We start from the raw sequence: 16,626 nt of genomic DNA on the forward strand, positions 1-16,626 counted from the left end.
TTTTATTTGTGGTCCACACGCATTCTTCCTACCGTTGATATATTTACAACATTTTTGATGATTCCTTTATTGTGTATTGCAAAAGAAGTTATGTCTACCAATTCTCTAGAAAATCTAAAAATTTGTTATTATATGACGGCTGGAAGGAAGGTAATATTTCTAGATGAAAACAGCTTTAAGTAAAATTAGTTTCTATCTTTATGCTTACTAATAATATAAATGCGAAAATAAATATGTCTGTCTGTCTGAAATTAAGTTAGGTACATAACATAGATAGTTTAAACCCCAGGAAAGGATATAGGCTACATTCTAATACGAAAAAAGGGTTGTAAGAGGTAGAAATTGGAGATTAAAGGTTGTATGAAAGTATCGTCATTGTTATAGCTTGAAATTTATTTTTTAGGCTTATTAAATATGATTAAATATGACATTCAAAGTTTGTAAAAATTTTACCCTTCAGAAGGTAAAATAAAATAAGGGTAAAAGTTTGTATGGACATTCGTCGTTTTTGAAGCTAGAACTATAAAACTTTTTCTTCTGCTTTTTTGGGTTAGAGTATCAAATATTTTTCTTTATTTGGTCAAGGTCAAGATTCTACATCGGCACATCTAGTAGTACTAGTATTGTCGGCACTTACGGCAACAGTATCCACCATCACACATTTATATTCACAATGTATCCGATATGATTAAACCAGTATTCAATTAGTCATATTTTACGCTGACATTCCTCATTAGATAAGTATGCTGTATTTATATATTTTGTAGGCATCCAACCATGAAACGATTATTTGAAATTCTCACGAAAACTGGTTTCACGCCAATAGACGCATCCATGTTAGGTATTTAAGTATTTAAAAGTATATTATACAGTCTAAATTCTGTTCCTAAAGAACAGGCCCAGTAGGAATCAATGTTATCGTGAACATATGAGACAATTTAGGTAAAGAAATAATTATTAATAAGTATATTATAAATATTTAGTTCAAAAATTGAAATTAGATTTTTACTAAAAACAATTCATTTTATACTTTAATTCACTAACTAAACATTGATTTAATTTTTCTGTCTTATTTATACACATAAATAAATAAAATTGGAGTGTCTCTTTGTAATATTGAAATAACCGATTTTTACTAGGTACATGCATATGAATATAAATACGGTACATGCACCAAAATAATTTTTTTTACTATTTTTGCCTGTCTGTCTGTTTGTTCCGGCTAATCTAGGAAATTGTTGGGCCCAATTTGACGAAACTTTTTTTGGCAGGTAGCTATTGTAAAAAGGAGTAACGTAGGCTGCTATTGTTTTAGAAAAATAAAATTCCACAGAGAGACGAGAGGTCGAAAATACAACCTAGTTATTAATAAATCTTCACCAGACCTACTGAGTGGACAGAATGAACCGGGTCCTGATAGCATTTCGGTTACTACAGGACGGGCCTAGACTAGTGCTGAACTCAATATTAATGTACACATGTGAAACCATTTGCTAAATAAATAATAATTATTATTAAATCTTTGTGGGAGGCCTATGTCCAGCAGTGGACGTCTTCCGGGCTGAGATGATGATAATGATGATTATTGAATCTTCACCAGTCCTACTGAGTGGATAGAACAACCGAACAACAGCATTTATTCCTTACAAGCCATGCTTTGTCTTTCATAGTGGGTCTTCCTGTAGATTTCCTATACAACGGAAAACAAATAAAGACATGTATGAATTTGCTAGACTAATGGGAATATCGGGTTCTATCCGAAGAAGGCGATGGCAAAAGGCTAGAGATCTAAATAAGCTGAAAAAAAGAGTACATACAAATGAAAATTTATTGTAAACAATAAGAAGAAACTGAAATAAGTCATTGAATTAGGAAAGACATAGATCATGTTGCATAAAATCATCTCTCAGACGTCGTACCCAACAAAGAAAGCAACAGAGAATACTGATCATTAAAGTTACTATAAAAAGCTTTGGAATATATGTTTCAATAAACAATAATAAATATAAAATTATAATGTAAGGATGGAGTCTATGGAAACTAAAGATTTTTCAAAATACCGATGTAATAACACATGCAGGTCAAAATTAAATGGTAATCTAGTGACGTTGTTCGATACCAAGTCAGTAATAAATGATAAAGTAGTCAAGTCAATAGACAGTAAGTCAGTAATAAATGATAAAGTAGTCAAGTCACTGAACACCAAGTCAGTAATAAATGATAAACTAGTCAAGTCAATCAACAGTAAGTCAGTAATGAATGATAATCAAGTCAAATCAATGAACAGTAAGTCAGTAATAAATGATAAACTAATCAAGTCAATCAAGAGCAAGTCAGTAAATCTAGTCTGTTTTATATGATCATTTCGCATTGAATTGTATAATTTGATTGGTCATCATTCAATTTTTTCTCGCTCTATTAAAAATCACTTTCACGATTATATTAAATGCTATTATCATTTTCTAAAGTGAACATCAAATGAGCCGTGAATGAATCACCGCTTGTTATATACATGATAAAATTGGAACACCTTTTTCTTATGAGTCAGTTAAGGTTTTATCGTAAATGTATGTGACCTCAAAATTGGATTTGTACGTTTTTCAATAATGCAACAAGATTAACAAGATTTAATTTTTGTAATAGTTAAACATATTGAAAGCTATTTCATTAGTAGGTAAGTAGACTGCAATTTACGTGGGCAATTAGATGAATTTTAGTTTAGCTGTAGTATACATTTTTACTAATAATATAAATGTGAAACTAACTCTATCTGCTTGCCTATTGCCTTGCCGCGGTTTCACGCCAAAACTACTGAACCGATTAAGTAAATGAAATTTGGTGCACAGCTAGGCTAGACCCTGAGAAAGGACATAGCTACTTTTTAATACGAAAAAAGGGTTGTAAGGGGTTCAAATTTGAGATGAAAGGTTGTATGGAAGCATCGTCATTTTTAAACTTAGAAGCTTGAAACTTATTTTTTTTGGCTGTTGATTAAATGTAACTAAATATGGTATTCGGAGTTTGTAATAAAATTACCGTTGAAAAGTAAGTATTGTAAATGCGAAAGTGACTCAGTTCGTCTGTCTTTCAAACATACATATTTTAATGTTTTGGCATAAGATGAGAAAACACAAAATTATTATATATAACCATATAATAACTCAATACATAAATATTTCATTTTACCAATATTATTTTTTTTATAATATTGCAAGTAATTTATTAAAGTAATTATACATATGTGTCTTATTTTTAAAACAATTAGCCTAAAAATTAAAAAAAGCTCCTCCAGCAAGGTGGAACAACGATCTGGTCAAGATCGCTGGAAGGCATTGGATACGAGCAGCGCAGGACCGATCGTCGTGGAGATCTTAGGGGGGGGGCTATGTCCAGCAGTGGACGTCTTCCGGGCTGCGATGATGATGATGATGGAATATAACAGACTTTAATGGGCGTCGTACGCTTCAAAATTGTTTACGAGGTGATCATTTAAACACAATAACTATAAACACTATACAATCGGATTGAGATAATACGCACGTAAAGGCGTCAAGTTCGAATACCGAGAATCGGAAGGTCGGGGAATGCATAATGTATCCCTTGGCACGTCGCTTATCTTTTTTGTTCACACATCAGTAGCTTTAGAGATGATAAAAAAAGAAACAACATCTCGTTGGTAAATATTGAAACGTCAAATTGAGGTAACACAATGTTATTATTCTAACATCATGAATGTTAAGTCTTTCACGCCTAACGGTTTAAACAATCATAATGTAATTAGCGTAATGTCATGAAATATAATATTTCTGGACAATCAGCGCCATCTAGTCCCAAGTCAAGCAGAACTTTTGTTGTTGTATTAGATAACTGACACAAATACATAGATACATTATTTAAAAAAGATACAAACAATTATACTCATGAATACAAATGTTGCAAACATATCACCAACCACCAAATCCGTGTACATCGGAAGTAAAGCGGCGTGCTAAACCACTAGAGTACTACTACTAGTAATGTTAATAATATTAATAAAGAAACTGATGGTGTAAATAAAAACACAGACAGAAAGTAGTAGTATTATTGTAAAGCAAGGAAGTAGGAAGATATTACAATAGCTAATAAATTTTCTTTCCGCTACATATTCGTTAAAGTAGTCAATAGTCATAAAAATGCTGTCTATTAAAATATGTCAAGTACTTACTTTGTTACTAATATATGTACTAGCTGCGCCCGTAGTTTCACCCGTATGAAATTTATAGCCTATGTGTTACGTATAAGCCATATTACTGTAAGGTTTCATCAAAATTCAGTAGCTCTTTTAAACTTTCGGGTTTATAATATTAGTAAGATAAGAAACTATTAATATTGAATGATGAATGTATTTAGAAATAAATTCCTAATTTCGTTAAAGATGATTATTTGGTGCAAACACAATTTGCACAACAATTCGAATTCAATCATGATAAAATTAAAAACGAATCGCCAAAATCGATTCAGGAATGGCGACGATATTACTATAAAATTACAGTCGAAAATATTTCAGAACTAACAAAACTAACAAAACTTTAAAATTGCGATTATAAATGAAAATTAATTTGGACCAGACATCCTAATATTATAAGCGCAAAAGTGAGTATGGATGCATATTTGTTACTCTTTTACGCAAAAACTACTAAACGGATTTTGGTGAAACTTTACACTAATATACTTCAGCCTAAAAATTTCATCCTCGGGAGAAACCGCGGGTACAGCTAGTGTTACTATAAAATTACAGTCGAAAATATTTCAGAATCAACAAAACCAACATACGAAATTGCTACGAGAAAAGAAACTTTGAAATGCGAGTTTAAAAATCAGAATTAATTTGGACTAGACATAACAAATGCTTAGAAGAATAAACAAAATTAAACTTTTAATGGCACTGTCTTTCTTGAAACTCTTTTATGTACGGACGGCAATAAACAATTCATTACACCTACACCAGTTCAATCCATTAAATCCAAATGATTGAAAGGAGATTGAAAACTGTAAATTGCTTATTTGTGGAATAAACGTTTGCTCTAGTACCTAGACAATACATTAAATTGCGACGGTAAAAGTGCACATATTTGCACAAATTAAAACACATGTTAGTGGAATCTTTTGTCACTTTCATTCAAATTAAGTAAATATCCAAAAAGAAAAGGACAACGCAGTTATATAGATAAAGCAGCAAAATATTAAAATGGTTTATAAGCAATTTGCTGTATTTAGAAAGAAAGGGGATTAACTATTGAGAATTTATACCTGTAATCCGTAATGACCATTTTGTAACAGAGAATTTACGAATATTATTGTGTTTAAAATTGTAACAAAGGTTGTTTACAAAATAGGTTGTCTAATTTAAAATAAATATTCCATTGTCTGCACATAATAGTATGAATGAAACAGTTTTTGTTTGGAATATGGGAATATGCATTGTGACACGTTGCGTTAGTGGACGACTGATGAATGTCGTCGTCAAGAATTTTTAATGTTTGCTTAGGATTCATATCAGTTTTTGTGGATAAATAAAAAGGGGCTGGTGACGTACTTGCTATTTAAACTGGCGCGTCAACCTCCCTAGAATAATATCTACTTAAATACTATGAATATAAAACATATGTCCCTGTAGTTAAAAGTTCCATACTGACAGCCTCCGTGGTCTAGCAGTGTAGCACACCTTCCGATTTCGATTCCGATTGCGTGTTTTATACCTCGCACAGTACAAATACTTGTGTTAATTAGTACGAGTATGTTTTCTATGTATATTATGGGTGTAGTTATAGTTATAAATAAGATACAAATACAAAAAAGTGTATAGCACTCATAACACAAGCTCTGTTTAGCTTGGGATTAGATAGCGCTGTGTGAGTTGTCCTGAGATATTTTTATTAAAAAATAATTGTTAATGCTAAATTATTTTATCTCTTAAATACTGTATATTATTATATATATTTGTCATTCTTCTATTGGTATCTAAACTACAGAGTTACTGTTACTTTATCCATTGCATTATTTTTGTTGCTTTTAAAGAAATTGTTATCTGAATGCAATGGTAGTAGATAAAAAATAATAATACTAAAAATATATTTGCGCAAGTGACTAAATGTGCTACATAAATAAATAATTTACTAATTTCAATGAATTGTTCATTGTTCATTCATACATTGTTGACGTATTTAAATCATTAAAAATATATTTTAGTCGGAGGAAAACCTTAACGAAGCAAATTGGTAAATTTTGGTGTCAATATGTTTGTGTTGCCATTGACACAAGCGTGACAAGATAAAACATATTATTATATATATTAATTTAATTTGTTCCCATAGATTTAGAAGTTTCAGTAGAGCACAATTTTATATTTCAATTAATTGTATAGTGCGCTGGTTTGTTGCGCAAAGGTGAACAATTCTCGCGATTTCTGCACTATGCTCCACTATTACAGATGCCTCTTGCATACAATTTTTATGTGGGAACCAGTTGGGACACAATGCTCCCTGACTGCTGGCTCTCACGCTCTCGTGGCTGCTCTTGCGACATTCATCTCCCCGCCAAAGGTTGACAATGTCCACATTGTAACAGCCTTCGGTTTTTATAATCAAAGTTTGTCTGCGTTAGATTTACTTTCAAGTTATTGTACACTTTTGTTTCTAGCGTTGCTCTGTATGACTATGTATTAAAAGTCATGTTACTCTCTGTTAATGTAGCTTTCTAAACGTGGTCTAAATTTTTAAAGTTAGTTACTAATTATTGAGTTTATCCATTACACGTAAGATCTTTTTAAACCCCTGGACAATTCACACATTGCCATCTAGTCCCAAGTAAAGCAGAGCTTGTGTTATGGGTAATGGACAAGTGATAGAAATACTTAAATCGATTTTTTTAATATTATACATATTATATATAGAAAAAACCCAGACCAATACAAACAACGATATTCATGAATACAAATGTTTGTACAGTTAAATTAAAAGTATCCTCATTACAATATTAGGTTAGATTTTTCCCCCTTTTTGATTTCTTGGTATATTTAGATTTTTTTACATTAATGGATGGTAATTTATGAATATTTATGCATAAAGTAATGTCTTACTGAATCAGATCAAAGGTCTAGGTTATATTCCTAAGTACAATCTACGCGATCAATGATTCACCATGATTCATCGTCATAACGTCCAGCAAATTATTGATCGATTTATTTATCAACTGCAAAGCACCGTTGGACCTATTTTCTGTTAACACAATACACCAATTATCCACATTATTAGAAACATGAAAACGGACAATTGATAGGCGAAAGTGTCTGTTTGATATTCCAAACCACTTGGACAAATCGCATAGTTCACGCCTCACGCGATATAACGTGACTATATATGCTAACCTGTTAAATATGCTGGAATTTAAGACTGCTTTAATTGTTCTTAGTGCTTGATTTGTCATCTCTTTCATTCGTCTGTTGCGTTATGTTGGTATTGCTGTCAGTTAATTTATGTATTTACTTATTGCGTTCGCTACCGAAAACTTGCAATGTTTAATTACTTATATGTCAATTTACAAAAACTATTAAACAATTTTAAATATTTATCTATTAAATGACTTTACTTAAGCGTTTTGATAGCGAACTAAAATGTCAATTATAGAAGATGTGTAGTAAGATTGTTTCTTACTTAACTGAAATCAATAGCAAATTATATTATTGCATCTAAATACAATTTATTACATGTACTACACTACTAGTAGCATGTCAATATTTGGCCCTAAATCAAATACCGTAGCGTCTAATCGACACTTACTAAATATCAATTCAGAGTTTCTAGATAAAATATATGTCGAAAAAAGATTAGGGTAAAGGGTTGATAAGAATATTATAGATAATATTTTAATGCACGAGGCAGTTTATATCAACAAATAGCTTTTGTGTCGTCAACGCAAGTAGCTCAGTTGTCACACTCTTAGTTTACATATAAATTGAAGTACTATCGTCGTATATCTATATCGTTAACATCATTACGATCATCACTCTATCTATCGTCCTCTGTACATATATCTACATGTGTAAATCTAAATTAATCGTCATGTAATACGGTATATATTTAGTATTTGGGCTGCAAAATACTAGGTTAGTTTTTATTACGGTTAATCAATATTTCCTAGTCACGCCAACGAAGACGCTAGCTTTGGTGACAGTAAATTTCACTTTGAATCTTTTGAAGGCCATTTAATAGTAACTCTGTAGGTGCATTTTTTGTTAAATTATAAGTTTGGTCATTGTAAATATCGGAGGTTACATTCCAATGTGTAGCAGTGCGTAACATTGTAAGTCGGAAGCGTTTATTGTGATCATTCGTATATTAATATTACAATGACTTGAGTATTTTTTACCCCGTCTATTGATAGGCGCCAACACTGGAAGAAGACTTTGGTTTCGAACGTGCATTCCAATCTTGGACATTGCCCTTTACGAGAAATCATTTACAGAACCATAACTTTCCATATCTAGATTAATTGGTGAGAATAGTTCAAGTTTACTATCTCTAATTAAAAAAGTTGTGAGACTGTTAAAGATAAGAAATTAAATAAACAAAGGTTGAAGAAACCTTGAGAAATTCTTTCGTTTAGTACATGATTGTTTTGGTATACCTACCTAATCTTTTTCGTGGAAGTCGAGCTATTACAATTTTTAGAGTCTTCTGAAAATTAAGGACCTTGGTATCGTTTCTGTCCTTGATAAAGTTCTTAATAGTTTTTTCATATTTGTATATCTGACTATCGTTTAAACCAGCATCCGCTCGAAGTCAAGGCTGAACAAACGGAAAGATAAGAACTGTTTTATTATTAGTTTGCTTATTGCATAGATACTCGTCAACCGCGCTGACCAAACACGCTCTAAATAGGTTAAACCCTTGGTCGTTAGAAAAAATATTTGATATCAGTTTATATTTGACTTGATAACAGTAGATGTTTGTTCTGTTCAAAAATTCGAGCATAACGGGATATTTCATGGAACAACAGGTTACTTTAATAATCGTATACTACTGTGTTTAAAAAATGACAATACTAAATTATCAATATTTTGTAAAATTATGATTATGACAAATTTAAATTTATATGTTTCTGATTAATGAATCACGAAACAGAGTCTTCGAAACTGATGTTTATTTGTAACCTTATTACAAAGCCTTAGAAGCGATTTACTGTAATAGAGGAGACGTTTAGTAAGAGGTTCTGCAGATAGAACTAAGTGAATGAATCAAATATGGGCCAACTCATATATTATATAATATGGATTTACTAGTGTCGTAACAAAATCTGAAATTTCTTAAAAAGTACATCTTCATGCAGTTAATTCTAATCTGTTTCTTCAGTACTTGGGTTATGAAGACAAAATATTACGGATAGATTGTATCAAGCAGTGCGTGGCGCCGACTTCATTTGTCTCAATTGGCGGCAGCTGCGTGACCACCGACCAGCGACCCCACTGGATTTATTACTCATCTAATATTCTTCCAACTATTCGTTTCCTACTTCGCTGAGTGCTCTTGTTATGTCTTTATGTCTTTAAATTCACGTGTGTAATGTAGGGTAGTATGTTGTTTGTTGTTCCACCACCATTTCATAGACCTTTATAATGTATTTGAAATGGTGCGATCGATACTTCGCTGAGTGGTCTTCTTATGTCTTTAGATTCACGTTGTACATATCTAATGCTGGGAAGACTGTTGTTTGTTTTAATTTGAATTTATGTTATATAGAACTGGCCATTGAAATGTCGTAAACGATTATTCACGAAGTGATGAGTGATACTGAATCAAATTTATAACATGCTCTTAAAATTCATATTTGACACGCGTTCAATTTGCACTCTGTACTCGTATGTTGGAATCGTTATTTACAATTTCATTGTGTATACAAAATATGTTAAAAATCATGAATTATTTAACTTGTGTCCTTAATATATATATGGTATCACTGTTATCACTTTTATCAGGAAGTCCTGGAATTGTAAAAGCTGTATTGTAATCCAAATTCCTGTTGGTATCATGTTCAATATATGGGTCTAAAATTACAGCTTTTAAATGTTATAATCGAAAGGTTTGTGAGTTAACTATTTGTTTAAGATAAATTATACTACATTAGTTATTTTATCGTAAGTTTATCGTCCACTAGCACGGACTAAATGGACAGACAAAAATACATCGTTATCGTGTACGTCGTTGCATAATAAAGCACATTTCCAATTACTTTGGTCATTTGTCTTTATTTAAAGGAAAGTTCTAATTGTTCCTTGACTTGTAAGAATTTGTCTAGCACTGTTAAATTATTTTATAGAATAAAATCTTTTATATTCTAAAATCTTCAGAATGTACCTGTTTAAATTGTGGAAAAATATATTTTATTACTGTGAGCGCAATTCTGAAAGAGTTTCCAGACTTTAATAGTGTTACAAAAACTATAATGTAAATTAGTTTTATTTTTTCAGTCCGGACATTTATTTGATAGAAATTGCCTAAAATGTATTACATAAATAATACGAAAGTTCGTGGGAATGTCAAAGAAAATGTCGCATATATAACAATACCTATCTATAATATAGTAAAATTAACATACATATTACCTATCGCAATTAATTTGATATCTCTAGGTAGTTACAGAGACCACAGGATGGATCTATTTAGTGATCAGGAACAATGTTCCATGACCACCGTTTATTGACGTTTAGTTCCCAGCAAGGACGGGCGTTAATTGTTTGTTAATTGATCGCAATTAACTCAACTGAATAATTTGGTTCCATTTGGTTTTACGAGTTTTGTTTGTAACTCATATAATGACGCGATGTCGTGGTAAGGTTTTGCAGAGATGACAAAAAATGTGAAGACAATTTATATATTGATCTTGTTTAGGATTAGGAGTGGCAGAAATATTAGTTACCACGGCTATTTACTACAGATTAAGGATGGACGTTTGGATCACTACTTCCGAGTTCGGATGTATAATGTGTCTTTATATTATACATTTATAGCAGATGTGTTGTTCTGATGTATAAACTTTGTCTTTTCATCAAAATTTTTGCAGTAGTTGTTGCGTGAGAGAGTAACCAACATACATCCATCTTCATAAACTTCCGCATTTATTATATTAATAAGATAATTTGTATACAATTGATATTCTTGGTATACATTATGAAAGCAATGCCACTACTATGATCCTGAATCCCTTTTAATATTATAGTAATAGTACTATAATATTAAAAGGGGTAATTTAATTTCCATTTAGAAAAGTTTCAAATTTAAAAATGTTCTGTTTATTATTATATATTAATCAATATACTGTACCTACTATATCTTGATAAATAGCCACTGCCGCTTGCTCATCATTTAGTCATATTACTAATTTAGTCAAATATGGGCATGTTCGAGTTTTTAGTCATCGATATAACAGAGGAAGACTTGTAATCACTTCTAATATTAGTAGTGTTTTATCTTTTTGCCTTAATTTATTGGTTTTTTGGTAGTTTAAGATTAAAAATAATAAATTTAGACCGCAACCGCTCATTTGTCAGATCTAATTATTGTCACAAGAAGTTTTAAAATTTTCAAATTATTATTGTTTCTTTTCTAGAAAACATATTACGTCGACACCAAATAAATGGGATAAGGAAGAAGCTGATGATGTTATCGTATCTTTTGTATATTTAATTTTGGTTTTTATTTATATTAACAGATTCTATTTACGTGTGAATGAACGTATTGCATTGCAACTTTTTAATTCCAGGTACTCTGTGTACACACACAGAGATGTCGTTGTATGTATTTTTAAAAGCGCTATTGTTACTTTTCCAAGAAGATGAAAAATTGCAGTATTGTTTTTAATAGTCGCGTGATAAACTCTAAATGCGAGGGAGATGAACTACAATTAGTAGTTGTCGTTGCCACACAAGACAATGCTGTGTCGTGCGCCCGCGCATAGAAAGTTAATCGTTCAAATTATACCATTTTAGGAAATTGTACACGAATATTACAGGTTTGTAAGTTATTATTACAGTGCATATATAACGAAATTGTATTTCTAGTTATGGTTTACATTACGTGGTTTATTTGACAACTTTGATCATAGTTTGTATAACATTAGTGTTGCGTATATGTGTGAAGCATTATTTATTGACGGTCAAACGACATCAATAAATAAATCGCCTACACAACATTTATTATTCGATTAGTTAGTTATTAAAATTGTGGATGACGTATTAAATATATTCACAAAATTTATCCATCCATTTAGAGAGTATTATAGCTTCTTTTTAGCTTATATGTTAACCTATATTAATAAACGTAACTTGTAAAAATTTCATACTAATTACTCTAGCTGTTTCTAGGTGAAATTGTAACACACAAGCAGATAAATAGACAGCATATTATTCTATGTAAACATAATAATGATGTTATGGATACATTTGATCTGGCACATAACATTTAATACTAATGATGACTCTAAAAACAAACGTTAAATAGCTAACTGTACTGATAACACTGATGGATTATGTTACAAACGATTCATTTCACTTTCTGTTTTGAAATTATACGGGCGTTGTCATTTGGCCAGACATGATAATTTTTAATGAAATCTTTAGCATTCCATCAATGACGGCCATTATTGAAGTATAGTTATTTCTACTTGAATTTTAACAATATACAGAAGATAAATTTAATAAAGAACTTGTTATTTTCAATTTCCGAATTGTAAAATAACACATGTTTGATTTTGATTGTATGTATTTTTTTCTGAAAGTAATAACACAGAAGGGAGAGATCAAATAATAATACGAATACGTGAAACGCAACTTAATAATTTTGCGTTTCTACGTTGCGATATACAATACGTATTAACTTAGACTTGTTAAAGGCGTTTGATGAAGATAATAAGCAATGGATGAAGAATAAATAATTTATTTCATTTTATAGATGCTGTTATTAGTTCGGTCACGTTGCATTGGTTGTCTCTATATAATTGTCGGACTATGGTAGAATCGTGTGAAGCATATGTAATTAGATCGTTTTCAGTTTGCGGAGTCCCTCAAGGTACGATTATGGGTACAAAGTTTTTCTATACATATAATCAGATTATATTCTATACAGATTAAACGATATAATTAATATCTAACTAATAAATTATACAGTTGTTAAATGTATAACTTGTGCACTAGTATAAAGTGTAGTAGAGGTATTTTTAGAAATTTATCATAATGAAACATAAGAATAAATAAGTGGCGGTAACAAGGACACAGAAGCCTTTGTGTGAAACGATATATCCCCGAACAATGTCGTGTTTTATCTCATTGTTTGGGTCTTCAATGTTAATTACTATACTATGTAAACTGCTGTATGCCCCTCATTATACTGTCGTTTATATTTAATGCGGTCTAACAGTAACGAAAAAATATACCGTGCGTTTTTTTATATTGGAAGATAATGATATGGTGCATCCGTCTGTGCTAACGGTAGACGCTGGTGGCGCACCAGTGAACGATGATAAGATGAGGGTGAAATCAGATCAGTCAGCCCATCTTGGTGAATTTATTGGGAATTAACCACGATGTATACGGCCTCAATATAGGTTATCATTTCATTTTTTAATATAATTAATTTGACCATACTAAATCATATAATCCAAAAGAACCCAACCATAGCAATAATATTTAGGGGAGACCGTGTGGATGGTATCAACCAGACATGACATTTCAAATAGTGACTGCATACTAAAAATTCCCTCTCCTCTCATATTCCGTGTATAACATGTTTTAATGTAATAGGAATTTTAATCTCAATATTTTATATGATTATCGAATTCACAAAATCTATAATGGCCGGATATAAATGTGAATATGCAAATCGTATTTCATCACCTTGAAACTAAATAATTGTAATAATGATTTGATTTGTTAAGTATGGATTAGTAACTAGAAATTCGAGTAACTCAATGTTAATATCAAATGTACAGTTACTATAAGTTTTAGTACTATCTACAATAAATATATTTTAATGATAAGTGTATTGAAGGTGATTTTTGCTTTATTGACCACTAAAATTAGTACAAAAGGTGGACTTAACGCTATAGCATTCTATTTTTATTGTTTATTGCTGCCTACTTTACACTGATTAAGTCAGTATTGGTCTTGCTATCAAGTATTCGAGTCCCGTTGGAGACGTGATTTTTATACACGTCGGTCTCGGTTTTTTTGCGAGCGTTCAATGTATCTTACTTCCGCCGCGGCCCGAATTAATATAGTCTTATTAAAGCCAGTCACAATAATCTATACTGATATTTTTATAAACCACTGGACGGATCGGGCTGAAATTTGGCATGCAGGTAGATGTTATGACGTAGGCATCCGCTAAGAAAGGATTTTGATTAATTCTACCCCCAAGGGGATGAAAGTTTGTATGAAACTTTGTCAATTTTAAATCGATCGGGCTGAGGCTTTGCATGCATAAAGGTACTATGACGTAGGCATTCCTTAAGAAAGAATTTTGATAAATCCCACCCCTAAGGGGATAAATTAACGCGAGCGAAGCCGCGGGCAAAAGCTAGTTCTATAATAAAGGTGTTCAGACTTACTACCTACAACCACGTTTATCTGGGGGGAGGGGATTGTTAATAATGTGGACTCATGACCCCATTACTAGCAATGTACCATGTCAGGTGGACCTCCACGCGGTTCCCCCTGGAAACCATCGTGATAAATTCCTGATGAATTTGTCACAATGGGCTAACTGACCTGACCTCATGCTCATCTTATCATCCTCCACTGGTACCCCACCAGCGTAAACCGTTAGCGCAGGTGGGTGCACCATTCCATTATCATCCATAAAAAAAAAACACGTTTATCTATAAAGTGGTATCTGTTACATAAATCCAACATGCATAAGGCTTTATGGATCGGATTGCAAGATCGATGACCCTGTTTTAATACTGCTGATGGGGTACATGACTTTATCTAGTTGTTTAGTCTACGGAGCAATTTATATAACTCTTGCGTTATTATAGTCATCATTTTTTTTATACTAGCCATCCATTTTGACCTCACTTGGGTATATATAATAGAATATACTTTTATATTTATTCACCTTTTTTATTGTAAAATAATGATTAATCAATTTAATGATTGATTTTTTAATGATCAATTTGTTTATATCACAATAAGTGTAATCATTACATAGTATAAAACAAAGTCGCTGTCGCTGTCTGTCCGTCCCTATGTGTGCTTAAATCTTTAAAACCACGCAACGGATTTCGAAGCAGTTTTGAGATAGAGTGATTCAGTGAATGTTTATATGTATAATACATGTACATCCGTACCAAACCAGGGCGAGTAGTAAACTATTAAACTAAAAAACTAAGTGTTATACTGATATATGTATTTGTAAATAAAGATTAATCATCATTGCCTTGCCTTTATCCCATTATTTGGGGTCGGCGCAGTATGTCATTCTCTTCCACTGCTCTCATCGGTCGTCATATCTAAACATACTCTTCTTTTATTCGTATCATCTTTCACACAATCCATCCATCTTTTCTTAGGGCGTCCCCTCCCTTTACATCCATCCACATTCATATTATACACTTTCCATAAGACATGGTCCTCATTCCTCCGCATAACATGCCCATACCAGCTCAATCTGTTACCTCGCAACTTTTCTATAACCGACGTAAATAAAGATTATTCTTAATTAATTCCAAAAGTAATCAGAGGTCCATAAATAGAATTTCAATACATTAACCCAAAAGGTATTGATAAAAACACCGGTCCCATAGATTTCCTATCGCAAGATGTTACTAACATTGATAGTGTACAAACCGGAAAACAAATTATTTTCTATAGACGCTTACTCAGACGAGTGGAGAATTTAAACTAGGGAAACCATGAGTTATCGACCCGAGCGATGGCCAAGGCTGTACAAATAATGACGTGTATGGTAATGTATCATGGTGTTTAAATGAATTAGCACCAGCACGCAATCACATCTGTATCCAGAATACAAATGTTGTAATCTTAATCATTATATACTATAAAACAAAGTCGCTGTCGCTGTCTGTCCCTATATATGCTTAAATCTTTAACAATACGCAATAGATTTTGAAGCGGTTTTTTTTTAATAGATAGAGTGTTTTATTTTATGGGTGATTATGGAATGGTGCACCCGCCTGTGCTAACAGTTTACGCTACCAGTGGAGGATGTTAAGATGAGTATGAGGTCAGGTCAGTTAGCCCATCATGACCAATTCACGAAGAATTTATCACGATGGTTTCCAGGGGGAACCGCGTGGAGGTCAACCTGACATGGTATTGCTAGCAATGAGATCATCATTCCACATTACTAACAATCACCTTTCCCCCCTAGATAGAGTGATTCAAGAGGAAGGTTTATATATATAATACATGTACACCCGTGCGAAGCCGGGATGAGTAGCTAGTGATATTATAAACGCGAAGGTTTGTGAATACGGATGTTTGTTACTCTTTCACAAAAAAAACTACTGATCGGATTTTGATGAAAGTTTACAGTAATATAGCTTATACATCAGAATAACACAAAGGCTATAATT

General features: G+C 32.1%; 1 protein-coding gene across 1 annotated transcript in view; it reads left to right on the forward strand.

Annotated features, from left to right (window-relative positions):
* The window catches only part of LOC131851667 (uncharacterized), a 103,959-nt gene that overhangs the window by 251 nt on the left and 87,082 nt on the right, over positions 1–16,626 (forward strand). The gene's annotated exons all lie outside the window — the stretch shown is intronic.

Source organism: Achroia grisella, unplaced genomic scaffold (genome assembly GCF_030625045.1).
Source record: "Achroia grisella isolate CSIRO2021 unplaced genomic scaffold, CSIRO_AGI_Agris_v1 utg794, whole genome shotgun sequence".
NCBI lineage: Eukaryota > Metazoa > Arthropoda > Insecta > Lepidoptera > Pyralidae > Achroia > Achroia grisella.